A 17,078-nucleotide genomic window follows, 5' to 3' on the forward strand; every position below is an offset into this window, starting at 1 on the left:
AACCTTCATCTGATATCAAAATGTACACTTCTAACTAAAATGCAAATTATTGTCTTAAATCACAGAAGAAAATTTCTAAAAAAAATTACATTCCAACACACAGGAATATTATGTGTCATTTTAGGCACACACTGAAAACCACAGCACATCCAGAATGCAAATGAGCTGGATCAATCATGCTATACAAAAAACTGTTTAGAAAATCCATAAAAGGACTAAGTATGTTAAGGTATCTCAAAGGTTATCGTGAAAAGTAGGAAGCATTCTTTCCAAAGAATTACTCCAGGAGACAAGGTAGACTGTGGCTCAATATAAGATGGGCTTTCAAATCATCAGTAGAGGCATAAGCAGTTTAGGAAGTGGTAATAAGTTATTAGTCCCTGAGGTTATTCACATAGAAGCAGCCTGAGGACTTGCCCCAGGATGAAAAGAAGGGATTTCTGCATTGATGAAAGCTGAAACCAGGGAACCTCTGAGATACATTAATTTCTCCTTTAACATTACAGGTATGTTTTTGGAGGGCTCCCCTTGCTCACTCAATTCCAGGCTCAAAGTAAGAAGAAGCAGAAATATAGACATGAGCAGAAAGAAAGAAATGGAATTACTATCTCCCAATCTTATTTAGTGACACCTAGATATATTTTTGTCTATTTTGAAAAAGACAAAGAATTTATCCCTAATGAGTGCTGTTATGATTTAAATGTTAGGCGTCCCCAAAAAGGCTCATGTGTAAAATAATGCAAAAAGTTATAAGGTGAAATGATTGGGCCAGGAGATCCTTAATCCGATCAATACATTAATCCAGTTGAATGGATTAATTGGGTGGTGACTATAGGTAGGATGTGCCAGGAGGAGGTGGGTCCATGGGGATGTGCCCTTGGGGTTTATATTTTGTTTGTGGTGAGGGGAGTTCTTTCTCTGTGCTTCCTGATATCATGTTTCCGGCTGCTTTCCTCCACCACACATTTCCACCCTTATGTTCTGCCTCATGTCAGGCACCAAGGAATGGAGTAGGCCATCTACAAACTGACATCTCTGAAGCTGTTAGCCCCAAATAAATTTTTCCTTCTTATAGTTGTTTTTGTCAGGGCATTTGGTCACAGTAGCAAATATGGTGACTAAAACAATTACTGTAAGAGTTCAAGAAACTAAGCATTGTCATTCTGTACTATATAGCTTTGTGTAATAAGATTACTATGATCATATATGACCAAGTTTTTGCACTGGATTCATTAATTCCATAAACATGTGATGAGGATTATTAATTTTAGGTACCGAATCAGGTTCTGCAGATAAACCTACTCTTGGAAAGTCTGGTGGTATAGTTGCCATAATAAAAATTTATACAAGATGGGTGTGGTGGTGTATACCTACAGTTCAGCATGTGGGAGGCTGAGGCTAGAGCTCATTTGAGCCCAGGGGTGTGGTTCCAGCCAAAGAAAAATAGTGACAGTGCTCCTTCTCCCCAAAAATTAACACTAAAATTTTAAAAATTTAAAGTTTATAAGAAACTATTTCCTGAATAGACCAAAAGAAAAATAAAAAAGGGGACTGGGGTTGTAGTTCAGTAGTACAGCACTATCTAGCATGTGTGAGGCACATGATCCTTAGCACCACATAGAAATAAATAAGTAAAATAAAGGCATTGTGCCCATTTACAACTAAAAAAAACTTTTTTTTTAATAAATAAAAAAAGGGCTGGGGATGTGGCTCAAGCAGTAGCGTGCTTGCCTGGCATGCGTGCGGCCCGGGTTCGATCCTCAGCACCACATACAAACAAAGATGTTGTGTCCGCGGAAAACTAAAAAATAAATATTAAGATATTCTCTCTCTCTAAAAAAAAATTAAATAAATAAATAAATAAATAAAATAGCAAAAAGTATGAGCAATGCCCTTGGAGGCACAGCACTGAATGGTATAGTTAGGCCCTAAAAGTTGTTCTTAAGAAGCTTAGGAAATGAGTGAGATGAATAAGTGTAAAGCATGAGGTAGACAAATGGGCAGAAACTAAAGCATAATGTCTTAATCAACATACTGGGAAATTGATACATATCCTATAAGAAATAAAACTTCAATTGTTTACTACAAAGGTAGCTCAGTCTTGTCCAGGTACCAATGTGAGTGTTCCTGGTTGGTAGATGGCTTTTATGCAGTGATTCAGGGAATAGGGCTCCTTCTCTTGTGACTTTGCCATTTACCCCAGGACCTTATTTGGCAGATACAGGAGAATAAAATAGAAAAAGCATGCTAGTTTATTAATTATCTTGGCAAACACTAGTCAGTTGGCTCTATCTAGAAAAATGATGAGAAATTTAATTCTTGGTTGGGCAGCTGATTCCTAGAATAAATACATAGCATGAGGAGGAATGCATGAATAGTGGATATATGGTCAGTCATCTCCTCACAAAGGTGCACAAAGCAGGTTCACAAGTGATAAATAGTATTTCATCATCTCTATTTCTACATGGGATCTTATAGAAATTTCTACATAGATTCTTGTAGAATCATCTCTATTCCTACATCAATCTTGACACCATGAGGGCTATAATATTTATTGGCTTTTTCGGGGCTGGGGTTGTGGCTCAGTGGTAGAGTGCTTGCCTAGCATGATTGAGGCACTGAGTTCAATCCTCAGCACCATATAAATGTAAAATAAAGATATTGTGTCCACTTAAAAAACTAAAAAATAAATATTCAAAAAAATATTTATGCCTTTCCTCTTGAGGCAGCAGCAGAGATGAGGGTGCTTGATTAGAAATGGTTACCCTGTGGAAAAAGGTGACCAGGAAGATGTGTAGGGGCAGAGGGAATTCTGCTTTTCCTTTTTTAAAATACACATACGAGGTATCTTTGAAATGTTTGCATAAATATTAGAAAGGCTTTTTAATGGAGAATGAAGTCCTATACAAACATCTGGGCTGGAGGCTAAATGTAATTCTATTAATGTTAATTCTGATTCTAGTGATAGGCTAATGAGAGGGAAACGTGGATTATCACTTTTAGGTACCCATGGAATATCCAGATATAACCAAAAACAAGCCTGCAATATTGACCATGCATTTATCTACTAATGAATACTGTGGGGGTTTGTTTGTTTTTGCTCTTTGGTACCAGGAATTGAACCCAGGGGCATTTAACCTCTGAGCCACATCCTCAGCCCTTTTTGATATTTTATTTAGAGATAGGGTCTTACTGAGTTGCTTAGGACCTCACTAAGCTGCTGAGGCTAGCTTTGAATTCATGATCCTCCTGCCTCTGCCTCCTGAGGCAGAGGGATTACAGGTATGTGCTACAGTAGCCAGCATGAAATATGTTGTTTCTGATCATGTGTCCACTGTTCAATATTCACATTTGGCATATGTTAGCAAACAAAGCATTTTTTAAAACATATGTGCTTGTTTCTTGTCTTATCGATATGTCTTTGGAATAATTTTTGAAGGCTTGATGAGGTTTTGTTTTTTTAACTCACATTGCACATAGGTGGGCCTTACAGGGTTTTTGTTTGTTTGTTTGTTAGTTTTTTACTGCCATATCCATTGGGTTTTACTATTACAAAAATAAATCGCTGCTGGCACTTTTCCCCAAAGTAAAAATAAAGATGTGATAAAGTGGAAAATGTGAAGAGGGTAAAGAGTAAATTATTCTGGAAAGACATTTAAAATTGTTCTTAAATGAAAACACTGGCAGAAAAGCACAATTGGAAGGATTCAATTATATATAAGCTTTGTAATACAGCTAAAATATTAATTTTTATGTTAAACAGGCAGAAATATTCAGAGATTTCTTCATTTCTTAGCAGAGGTCCAAACTGCCATTAAAATATATGTGCTTTGATTGTTGAAATAAATACCATACCAAGAAGATTAAAGCATTTTGAAAAATCAAGAAAGAAATGCCAGCAGTGTCTACAAAGCTGAATTATTTTCACACTTCGACAACTGCACCTGGTGCTCTATTCACTAGTAAGTAAAAGGAATAATGAGTAACTAGGACTCAGCTCCAGCTGGATTTAGAGATCATTATCTAAAACCTAATGCAGCAGCTGTCTGAAAATTAGAATTAGCGATGCTGAAAGCTTGCTGTTATTTTACTAGAGTTTGGTGTGCATGATATTCTAGAGCAGAGGTACTCAATAAAAGTGTGCATCAGAATCACTTGGTGAGTTTGTCAAAAAACAGATTCCTGCCTTCCCACCTTCACTGGATACTAATTCAGGCCTAAGAATCTGCATATCAAGTTCCCAGGTGACAGTGATATGATGGTCCAGGAACACTCTGAAAATCAATGTTCTAGAAAGTATTTCTGTTGACTAATTAAGAAGACAGATGCAGAATATGCTCTCTTCCATGTAACTAATTGATACTCCCATTAACTTGGCATTTGTGATAAATTTAAATCTAGCTTACATCAGTGAAAAACAAGGCTATTCCACTTAATGGTATAAACTAGTTGTCAGGATATTCTCCTGAGGTGATATAAGAGTGAGGGAGCTAAAATCTGTGCCAAACAGAAGCCATTACAAAGCACACAAGAGCAACACTGGTACTTGTTTAACACATTTTGGCTGACTAGTTTGTGACCCTCTGGTTACAATTCTCCATTTCACCCTTTCATACCTAATGTATTAAGGAAGAACTCTCTGCAGCATAACTTCTTGTTTTTGGAAGCCATCTGATTTTAATATAGCCCTGTTTATTTCTCAAAAAAAATAATTTTTTGGTGGCTGAGATAACCTTCTAGATAACCTAGAAATAGTGTAAATAAAACAAATCGGTTTAATTAAATTTTAGGAGTAAGGCTTATTGGATGGAAACCATCAAATTATATAAACTCTTAAATCCTTATTAATAACTACTAAACTTGATATTTGTAAGTTAAAAATAAATGATCCATATACCCCAATGAAAAGGCAGAGACTGCTGAACAGATTAAAAAAAGTATTCAACTATATATTACCTCCAAGTGAACCACTTTAAATGAAACAAGTAAAAAGAATGGAAAGTGATACATTATAATACCACAAATAAAGAAAGCTAGAGAGAGGGGCTGGGGATGTGGCTCAAGCGGTAACGTGGCATGCGTGGGGCACTGGGTTTGATCCTCAGCACCACATAAAAATAAAATAAAGATGTTGTGTCCACCGAAAACTGAAAAATAAATATTAAAAAAAATTCTCTCTCTCTCTCTCAAAAAAAAAAAAAAAAAAAGAAAGAAAGAAAGAAAGCTAGAGAGGTCACATTAATAACAAAATGAACTTCAGAGCAAAATATATTGACAGAAAAAAGAGGGCCATGTTATAATGCTAAAGGAGTCAATTTATATCACAAGGACACAACAACTTTAAATATATGTACATCTTTGTAAGAAACTCTTAAAACACATCAATGAAAAACTGAGAGGAAAAAGTAGACAAATCTAAGTATAATCAGAGATTTTTCCAATAATTGAAACAAAGTTGATAGAAATCTCATAAAGATATATGGAACTTGAATAATACTATCAACTAATTGGGATTTATGAAAAACTCCAACCAGGATACAGATACTATTTTTTTTTTTTTTGCACATGGAAGATTTAATAAGATAAGCCATACTGTGAATCATAAAATGGATACAATAAGTTCAAAAGGATTCAAGTCATACAAAGCATGTTATCGGACTCCAACAGAATAAAATATTTAAAATCACACATATTTAGCCTATAAAACATGCTTCAAGTAACCCAGGAGACAAAGGAAAAACAAAAACCAAAATTAGAAAAGTATTTTGAATATAACAAAACTGATAACACATCAAAATTGTGAAATGTAAAGAAAGCAGTGCTTATAGGGAAACTTGGAGCTCTACATAATCATAATAGAAAAGAACACAGGTCTATATCAATGATCTAAGTGTCACACTAAGAAAACAGAAAAAGGAAAGAAAATAAAAGCACAAATCAATGAAATAGAAAACAGAAAACATAGAAAAATCAGAAAAACTGAATCCTGTTCTGTGTGTTAAAATAAAAACAAAACAAAAAACCAAAAACTAACTAATAACCCCGTGCCAGACTAGGAAGGAAGGACACAAAATAGAAATGAGGAGAGGTAATACTGATAATAAGGGAATATTACAATTCGATAACAATAAATTTGATAACAAATGAAATGGATAAATTCCTTAAAAAGCAAAAATTAACACAGCTCAATTAAGAATAAACAAAACTTTGAATAAAGTTGAATAGAATAAACTCATATGTTAAAGAAATTGAATTTATAGATAAAAATCATCCCATAGAAAACCAAAAATCCAACCAACAAACAAAACTTTCCCACAGATCAAGATGGTTTTACCAGAAAAATCCTACCAAATGCTGAAGAAAAATATGAATTCAAAATAAACTCTTGAAGAATAGTGAATAAGAGAGAACATTTATCTTCTAATTATCTGAAGCTAGCACTATTCTGATGATCAAATCAGATAGACATTACAGGAAAATTAGAAATCAGATCCTATGTGAACACGAAGGCAAAATTAATAAAAAATTTAGTGAAGTAAATACAATAATGTATAAAAGTCTATGACCATACCAATATAGTTTACACCAGGAATACAAGGCTGCTTTAACATTAGATAAATAAAATCTTAATTCTATTCATGATAAAAAAAAATCAGAGAACTAGGAATAAAAGAGAATGTCCTCAACCTGATAAAAGAATATTTTGGGAAAACCTACAGATAACATCATATTGTACTAAACAACTGGATGTTTTCACCCTATTTCACCCTAAGACTATGAATAAAGCAAGGATATACATATCTCACCACTTTTATGCAACCCTGTCATGGAAGTTCTATCCCATGAAATCAGGCAAGAAAAATAAAGAAAGAAAGGCACACAGATTAGCAGCAAGAAGTAAAACTGTTTTTTATCCAAGATAGCATGATTATGTAAAAATTCCTAAGAAATCTACCAAAAAAAAAAAAAGATGGGAATTTATGAGAGTTTATATCCCTCGTGGGACACAAAAATCAATATATAGATCAACTGTATTTTTGTGTATTAAAAACAGATAACAGTAATTAACATTTAAAATACCATGCAAAATAATATGAAAAAATACACTTGCAATAAGATATATAAAGTAATATAGTAAAAAATGATGAAACATTACTTAGAAAATTAAGACTTAGATAAAGAAGTGATGTTCATGGTTAAATACTATTATTAAGACATTATTTCTTCCCAAACTTATATATAAATGCTATGTAATCCCTATGAAAATCTCAACAAGCTTTTTGGTATAAATTGCCTGAATCTAAAACTTAACACAGACATATTCAAAAAACATAGAATAGGAAAAAATTTTGAAGTAAAAGAACAAAATTGGAAGACTTGCTCCATTTCTTTCAAGACATTATTAAGATACAGTAGACAAGATCATGTGGTACTGGCACAAAGACCACCTACATCAATGGAACAGACAAGTGGATTCAGAAATACAACTATACACACATAATCAATATTAGAGGAAGTTGGCAAGACAGATCAATGGAGGATACAATAGTCCACTCAACAGAAAGTATAGGGATTGGATAGCCATGTGTTTTTTTAAAGAGGAATTTTTATTCTTATTTCACCCATATAAAAAATCAAATTCAAAATTAATCATGGGTGTAAATTAAGGGCTAAAATTTTAAAAACTTCCAAAAGAAACAATCTCGGTAACACTGGGTTTGGCAAAGGCATCATGAGCATGACAAAACAATCAATTACTATAAAAGCAAACATCAGTGTACTGGACTGCACCAAAATTAAAATATAAATATGAAAAGAAAGCCACAGACTGGGAGAAAACTGTGCATGATGTATTACCAACAAAAGATTTGTATAACAGCTAAAGAATATTTGTATTTTACAATTAAATAATAAGAAAACCACCAACCTAAATTTTTTTTTAGAGGATGAAAAGTTATTTTGGCTGTGGTTTCAGTGTCAAGTCTACAGTCAGCCACCTCCATCACTCTGGGCCAAAGGGAGGCAGAACATTATGGCAGAAGGGCATGGTGGAGGAAAGCAGCTCAGGACATGGCAACCAGGAAAGAAAGAGCTCTGCTCACCAAAGATAAAATATAAACCCCAAAGTCACACTATCAGTGACTTACTTCCTCCAGCCACATCCTACCTGCCTATAGTTACTGCCACTTAATCCATGTAAGTAGATCAATCTACTGAGTAACTTACACCTCTCATAATCTAATCATTTTACCTCTGAAAATTCTTGCATTATCTAATGCATTAACTTCTGGGAGATACCTCATATCTAAACCGTAACATTCTGCCTCTTGCCCCCCAAATCTCATGTCCATCTCACAATGCAAAATCATTTAGTCCATTATCAAGCATTCTCATAGTCTTAACATTTCCAACATTGCCCAAAAGTCCAAGTCCATAATCTCATCTAGAACTCAAGGCAAACTCTTAGCTATGAGAGTAAAGATCAAAAGCAAGTTGTATATATCAAAAATGTAATAGCATACAGTAAACATTTCCATTCCAAAAGAGAGAAATAAGGACATAAAAAGAAGGGATGAGACCAAAGCAAGATGGAAATCCAGCTGGGCAAAGAAGCCATGTAGTTCCACACCCAGCATCTGGGACATCTGGCATCATGATTTTCTCTCTAAAGGGTTTGTGTAGCTCTCTGCTCCTATGGCTTTGCTGGTTGCAGCGCACAAGGACTCTCTTCTTGGCTTGTTGCTGCTTGATTCCCATAGCTTTCCCCGGGAGACATCCCCTTTATTGGCATCTCTTAATCTCAGGGGTCACTACTGTAGCTTCAGCTTCCTTCTCACATCTTCAGGCATCATCCTCTCAGCAACAGCTTGCAGGGACTCTGACCCTGCTACACTTTGCCTAGTTTCCCAGGCCTTCCTTTGAAATTTCTGTGGAAGCTTCCATGACCTTTCAATTCTAGCATCCTATATTCCTATAGAACCAGCACTATGAGATTGCTGCCAAGGTCTGCCACTGTCTCAAACCAAGCCTCATGGGACCTCAAATGCAGCAGCCTCTCAATGCCTGGGTGGCTGAGCATGCTGAAAAAAACTTCCTAGGTCTGTCTGGGCAAGCAGGGTGCTCCCATGGCCTCTTCTCAAAGGAATTTTTACTTTTACATCCTTTGAGCCTGAGATGAGTGTGGTCTTGCCAATCAACCCCTGAGATTTCCTGAAACTATCTTTGCACAGTATACTCAGCATCTCTTTAGTGGCCATAATGTCTTTAGCGACCACAACCTCCTTAGCCCCAGTTTTATTCACATTTTTCTGACAAAACTACAAGATTTTCAAATATTTCCATCTGCTTTCTGTGCCTGATTATCAGAGAAAACTTGGATAGAAGCCATCAGCAATATCCATGCTGACACCTGAATGCTATGCTGCCTTGAAATTTTCTCCACTAGAATAATTAGTGCATCGCCTTTAAATTGAGCCTCACAAAAAGTTTCAGAACATGGGCAAAATGTAGACAACTTCTTTGCCAGAATATGACGTGAATGTTTTCTATTCTAATTTCCAAGAGAATCCTACTTTGAAACCTTATGAGCCCAGTCTTTACTGACTGTCCTACTGACATTCTGGTCTTCTGAGTCCCATCAGAATTGTCCATTAAGCTCTGATAACAACATTCTAAAGGTTTTCCAGTCTGCATATCTAAACCTTTCAAAAATTTATCTCCATACAAACCAGCTTCAAAAGCTTTTGAACCACACGGTCAGATTAGTCACCACAATGACCCCATTTCTCAGTACCAATTTCTGCTTTAGTCTGCTTTTGCATTGCTGTGGACAAGAACAACATAGAGGAGGAAAACTTTACTTGGGCTCATGGTTTCACAGGTTTATTCCACAGTCAGTCAATTTCATAGCTCTGGGCCCAAGGTGAGGCAGAACATCATGGTGAAGGAAAGCAGCTCAGAACAAAGCAACCAGGAAGCCTCTAACTTTTTTAAATGGACAAAAGATTTGAACATTGTCCTCAAAGAGAGAGATGTAGATAATAATGTGAGAAGATGTTCAACATAGCTAGTCATTAGGGAAAAGAAAATTGAAACCATAATGACATATCATATAAACTTAGCAGAATGGTTGAAATTAAAGACTTGATCATATCAAGTCTTTTCAAAGATATAAAATAACTTAAATTCTCATGAACTGCTGTGGGTATAGAAAATGGGACAACCACTTTAGAAAAACGTTTTGTAATTTTATTTAAAAGTTAAATATTCATTTAACTATACAATCTAGTCTGTCCATACCTAGGTATTTATTCAAGAGAAATAAAAGCATACATCAATACAAACTCTTGGGCTCAAATGTTCACTACCTCTTTAATAGCCCCAAATGAGAAACAACTTTCATGCCCATCAACCAGTAAATGACTAACAAATGATACTATATTCATACGATGAATTACTGCTAAATAATACAAAAACTATTGATAAACACATACATATATATATAGAGAGAGAGACACACACACAATGAAAGAGTCTTAAAATCATAATGCTGAGTTAAAGTAGACCCTTCCTTTTCCAAAAAGTACATATGCTATATAATATATACAAAAATAAGCTAAGTTCCTAGTTTCATTCTAGTTGATTGTTTCCAAACTAATTTATGGCAAGTTTATCTTATTATTGTTATTGCATAAATCAATAATGTGTGAACTCAAAGTAAGAGGGCTGCCGCTTCCATGAAATCCAAACTGAATTCTCCAGAAAGACCTAGTACATACTGGTCTAAAGTCAGATAATGATAAGGCAGTTGCAAAATACTTGAAGGAAAAATCTAGAGAACTACATTGTTTCACAAAGGCCTTACATTTTTGCTTTACTTCAAAGAAACCTAAATTAGAAAACACAAAATAAGTATTATAAATATTCTTTATAAAACAAAATGTGGAAATTAGAAAATACAAAATAAGTATTATAGTCTTTTTATAAAACAAAATGTGAAACTCCCATAAGTAGACCCAATTTCAAGAAAACAATTTTTTTGCATTTTTGATATGTACATTAATAAATGCACAGTTATACAAATATTTAAACTACAATTCTCATAAGCATCAACTCATTAAAACAGGGCTTCACCAAAGAATAAGATGGGTTCCCAGGGCCTTTTAAGTTCATTTTTTCCTTCTATCATAAAAACAAATGTATTCCATAAAAGGATGGATCAACAATATCAGAAGGAAAAGGGAAATAACATATAATCTTACCATTCAAATATAACCAAAGTATATATTTGGGAATATTTCTTTACCGTTTTTTCTATGCTTGTATTAAAAAGTCAATTTGTGACAATATAAATACATTCATTTCCTGTCTTTACAAACAGGCTAGTGCTCCTATATTGTTTGAAAACATTGTTATTTAAAATAGTTGCACCTGGCACAGGCTTTTACAATTATAGAATCCATACATACAGATGTTGATGTCTCCCTATGATATTGTATAAAAGAAGTAGTCATTTCCACCAAGTATTCATTTTTACCAAGTATTTCTTTCTTCATGAACTGATAAATAGGAAAGATAATAGGGATTAAAATGAGCTAAAAATTGGATTCCTGATTAAGATGCCACAGGCAATAAAAAAAAACTACATTTTAAAAGAGAGATCTTCCATAATAATTCTCCCTTCATTCTAATGGGAGAATTCTCAGTTTATTAAAATCTACATGAGCACCTTCTCAGAAAAAACAAAGCAAACCAACTAGAAAATTGTAACAACCTGTGGCAGTTATAATAAAAAGCACTTCCCACTTCAAAGGAGAACAGTTAAAAAAAATTACCTATACCGTGGAATTTTTAAAAGGAGTTTAAAAACATACCTTATGTATTAATGCTAAGACAGAAACATGCAATGCCATTTCATGTCTGGTGCCTAAGTACTGACTTCCTAAGTTAGCATTCTAGTAAAACAATAAGATAAAAATAATACAGATAACAAAAATGGTAACAGTTCATCTTAAGATGGCTCCCTATGAAAATATTGCCACATTTAAAAATTACAGCTGGGTGAGTGCCTCTGCCATCCCTGCCTGGGAGAGCCCCTCCCCCTGCTGCCCGACCCTGGGTAAGCCTCTTTCCCTGCTGACCCAGCCTGGGTGAGCCCCTTCCCTTACTGTCCCAGCCTGGGTGAGCCATTCCCTCTGACATCCTTGCCTGGGTGACCCCCTTCCCCTTGCTGCCCCTGCCTGGGTGAGCCCCTCCCTATGCTGCCCAATCTGAGTGAGCCCCTTCCTCTACTGGTCATCCTGCCCAGTGAGCCTATCCTATCCTTGGGGAAGAGGAGCCTTGGTCATTGCTAAAGAGATTTTTCAGCTTCCCTGCCCTAGAGGAGGCTGGTGGAGTCCCACTTCGGCCACCTCCTCTTTCGCTGGGGTGGTCTACCCTCTCTGCCCCTGTGGTGGGTCAGCATCCAGTGTGCTCTGAGGGGGCCAGGGTGGGTCATATGGCCTGGAGCAGTTCAGTGACCCAGAGACACGCTGTGGCTGAGGCCACCTCTCCCACTGGAGATGAAGACCCACCTCAAGTCCCATCAATGCCCCAGTAGGCAGAGGTGCTGTTTTAGTCAGCTTTTTCACTGCTGTGACTAAAGGATCCAACCTGAACAACTGTAGAGGAGGAAAAGTTTATCTGAGGGCTCACAGTTTCTGAGGTCTTAGTCCACAGACAGAAGGCTCCATTCCTTGGGGCTCGAGGTGAAGCAGGACATCATGGCAGAAGAGTGTGGCAAAGGGAAGTGGTTCACAGGGTGATCAGAAAGCAGAGAGAGACTCCACTTGCCAGATACAAATATATACCCAAAGCCATGCCCTAATTCCCACTTCCTCAAGCCACACTCCCTAGCCTTCAGCCACCACTCAGTTAATCCCATCAGGGCTGAATTCACCGACCAGGTAAAGACTCTTATAACCCAATGATCTTCCCTGTGATCCCTCTCTCGCATTACAATGAGCTTTTGGGGGAACACTTGATATGAATACCAGGAATGTTACAGATGTTGAGTATATTGATTAGTGAAATGTGTGTTGATTAAATAGTGAATGACTATAAGTAATGTGCCCATAATGTGAACTCCAGAACTCAGACAGACTGCAGAACTTAGACAGACTTAAGTTACTGATACAAGAGTCTACACCCCAGGTGTACACCCCAGGCTTTAACCAGTTATCAGCTGTAAACACAACCAAGCTAGGACTTAAAAACCCAGAATGTGGACACCAGCGGGACTAATAGGACCTGGACAGAGAGACTGAGACTTCCATTGCTGTTTGTCCCCCCTGTGCCAGACTTCCTCTAGCGGATGGAGTCCCAGCAACCCGGACTTAAGACATGTCATAGGTGAGTGCATGGGACCCTTAGGTGTAGACTCAGTTAGGACTTAGAATTAGGATGCATATCTGAAGTGTGATGAGCATTAATAAAACAGATTTGGTTGAATCTATAAATAAACAAACAAACAAATAAATAAAAATAAAAATTACAAGGCTGAATAGTGCTAGTATTCTATACTACAGAACCTCTTTCCTGCCAAGTGTTACAGCCTGTTGAACTAGATAATTTTTACCAAGAATTCACTCTGGGCCCAACATTTCAATGGCTCTATACAAATTTTACAGAATTTTAATTTAAGTTATTATGAGATTTAAAATATAAGAGCACGTTTTATCATTTCCCAGAATTTCTAAATAAAAATTACTTTTAATATCCAAAGAAAATTTATTGTCACAAAACATGTTATGGTACAAAATAATCACCTAGTTATATTAATTTCTATATGTGCATTGCGTGTGTCATATGTAGAAATAGATTTGATGCATTTTGTAGTCATATTTTAAAAGCATTTTTTATGTACACACAAATACACATGCACTTTTTTAAACAATAAGATATTATTTCAATTCTAAGTGACAACACTCCTAACAGGGCATGAACTATCATGCAGAATATAACATAATTATATTCACAACAAAGCCTTTGTTTACTTTCCACTTCTGACCAAATCAGAATTCAGTAAACAATATATCTCTTGTCAGTTGGTTCTTTAGGGAAATAATAATTCCAATTAATGATTCCTGTTTTACAAGTAAATTTAGAATAAAAGATTTTTGTTGCCCATTAAATCAAAGTATAAGGCACTTTAAACATAATATGGTCTCATAAAATGGTTTAATCTAAAAGCTTAGTTAGAACCATTTACAAAATAACCCCATAGACTAGTCTAATGTCTGTTGGGTTTGTTTTTTGATTTCACTTTTTTTCCCCCCTTAAAACTAGGGATCAAACCTTGGGCCTCACAAAATACTAAGAAAGGGGTCTACCACTGGCCTACAGCACCACCACTAAAAAAGTATTTTTATAAGGGTATATTAATTTGCCCAATTCCCAAGCTCCGCATTACTTAACCAGTATTATTAGTTAACCCTTCAGATATCATTTTATGCATTATAGCATGCGTAAGAAATAAAAGAAACAACTATTTACCTCTTTTTTTGCACAAATATTAGAATAGTATATTTTTTTCTTCATCCTGCCTTTATTTTTTAAACTTACCACCAACTGTCAAGATCTTACTATATCAAAACATAAAGACTTTCCATGTTCCATTTTAAAGCAGCCCAGCACTTAATGGTATGGATGTACCGTCATTTTCCTATTGTTGCTATAACAAATTACCACAAAATTAATAGCTTATCGGAATATAAATTTATAATCTATGGTTTTGAAGCTCAGGAGTCCTACAATCAAGGTGCTGGAAAAGGTTGTGTTTCTTCTGGAGGACCTAAAAGAAAATCTACTCCCTAGACACCCTTTTCTAGCTTCTGAGGCTGGCTATCTGCTTTCCTTGGGTGATGGCCTCTTTCTCCAACTTCAAAGAAAGCAGTAAAGCATCTTCAAGTATCTCTCTGACTATAACCCCTGCTTCTGTCATCACATCCTTTTTTTTCAGTTTCTCCTGACTCCCCTTTTAGGATTATATTGAGATCACCTACATAATTCAGAACAATCTCCCCCTAGCTCAACATCCTTAATTTTATCCCATCTGTAAAACTCCTTTTGCCATATAAATTAACATACTCACATGTTTTGGGAATTAGGATGTGGGCATATTTGGAGACACATTTGGAGTTCAGTATACCACAATGATATATCTGCCTTCTTAATAAGAATCACTGACCCTTTCAATAGTCTTTTAGAAGGATGCTGAGTACATACACTTATTAATACTGTAAAAGCTTTTTGAGTGACAGAATTTGAAGGATTTTGAAACCTTAAGATTCTTTCAATATGTGATTCTGACCTCTAAGAGATTCATTCTACAAGGTGACAAAGTATATTGCATTTTTTAAAATGTAGCATTCATGAGCACATTTCTAACACAGAATTTTAGTGAACAATTTAAATTTGATGAAAAGAATCACTAAAGCTTAAATGATAAAATTATCAATCCATTGTTAATCTTCTCCCCTTTGGAATTTAGAAAAACCATTCATAGTTGTTATCCTGGTGGCCACAGACAAAAAACAAAACAAAACAAAAATACCAAAAACTACAGAACACGAAAAAAATCTCAAGTGCTCTAGAATAAAAATTCTTCATGTATATACTGCACATTTGCTATTTCTTTGTAAGATTAGCATTTTCAACATAAGAGTTTACATTTTCATTTATCATGGACTATTGACCATGACCCTCCTCACTGGTATCTCAAAACCATTCTCAACACTAATTCCGTTTTTGTTGAATACACTGAAACAGATTTAAGGGGCAAATGGTTTACTCATTTTAAAGATACACTTAAGATTCATTACTACTACTACTTTATGTTTGAAAATTAATAATCTTTGCATATCTGCAAAAATATCTCTATTAGATAATACAATCTGTTAAATGGTTGTGTCTCAATTGGTAAACCCATAAATCTTATTTTTCTCCATTTGTCTCTTATTATTAAGTTCATAATTGCTAAATTATAAATTCAGTTAACACAAGTCAAAACATTATACAAGCTAAAAAATTACGGTTTAAATAAAAACTTGCACTGAAGAATAAAAGATAATTTCAGTGCCTTACTATAGAGCTGCTATGAGGGCATTCATACACTGCACAAGATCCAAGTAACATAGTTACTATGTGATACAATCTTTGCACTCCAAGAGAAAATTCTTAACTACTTTTTAGCAAAGATTCTCCATTACCTAGAACTTCTAAGCATCCTATGGGGTTTTTAGACATTGTCCATTGTAGTTACCAACTAAAATTCAATTCCCTTGAAAAATACTTATGAATATAACATGTTATCTGAGATATGCTGCAGTGGAAAAGGTACAGATGAAATAAGGATAGATGTCAGTTGACAAACTGATAATTTGGTAATAAATATGTAGGGGGTCCATTTTACTATTCTATTTGTATATATTCTGATAATAGCCACAATAATTCATAAATGTATAATCCCAAATAAGATTTATTAAAACATCTGAACAATGTCATTTATTATTATTTTTCAATCCAGAGGCCCCTATGATTAGAAGATGGGATTACAACACATTAAATGAATTAGACAAAAACTGGGAATAAGTCAACTGAAAGGAAGAAAACTATTTCTTACAAAGGTCAGTTAATCACAGCCAGGTGTTCATCCAGAAAAAAATCCGTAGTGGTTAACCCTATTCAAAACTTTTAATTACACTGGTCTTTCCTATATACATTTTATAGTTTTTCTTCACTGTTTAAATCACTGATTTTTTTAAAAAAATGATAAAAGGGAAAAATGCATTTTTATTAATAAGAACTCAATGAAGATAAGCAAGCAGGACCATGGATAAAAAGAATCCAGATGACTTTGAGTTAACCTCTGATAGTGAAGAGCTGTCATTACTAACCCAGAATAATTTATAAACACTTTCCTTAGGATCATTAAAGTAAGTAATTTCCTATAATAATCTATAAACTATCATAATAACCAGAGAAAAAAGTTTTGAAGATGACCTTAAATTTATTTTAAAAGTTAGTGGGAGGTTTAGAAT

General features: G+C 35.0%; 1 protein-coding gene across 2 annotated transcripts in view; it reads right to left on the minus strand.

The window, feature by feature from the left end:
- Positions 1–17,078, minus strand: part of Hs2st1 (heparan sulfate 2-O-sulfotransferase 1) — a 167,250-nt gene that overhangs the window by 61,086 nt on the left and 89,086 nt on the right. The gene's annotated exons all lie outside the window — the stretch shown is intronic.

This window comes from Callospermophilus lateralis, chromosome 7 (assembly GCF_048772815.1).
Source record: "Callospermophilus lateralis isolate mCalLat2 chromosome 7, mCalLat2.hap1, whole genome shotgun sequence".
NCBI lineage: Eukaryota > Metazoa > Chordata > Mammalia > Rodentia > Sciuridae > Callospermophilus > Callospermophilus lateralis.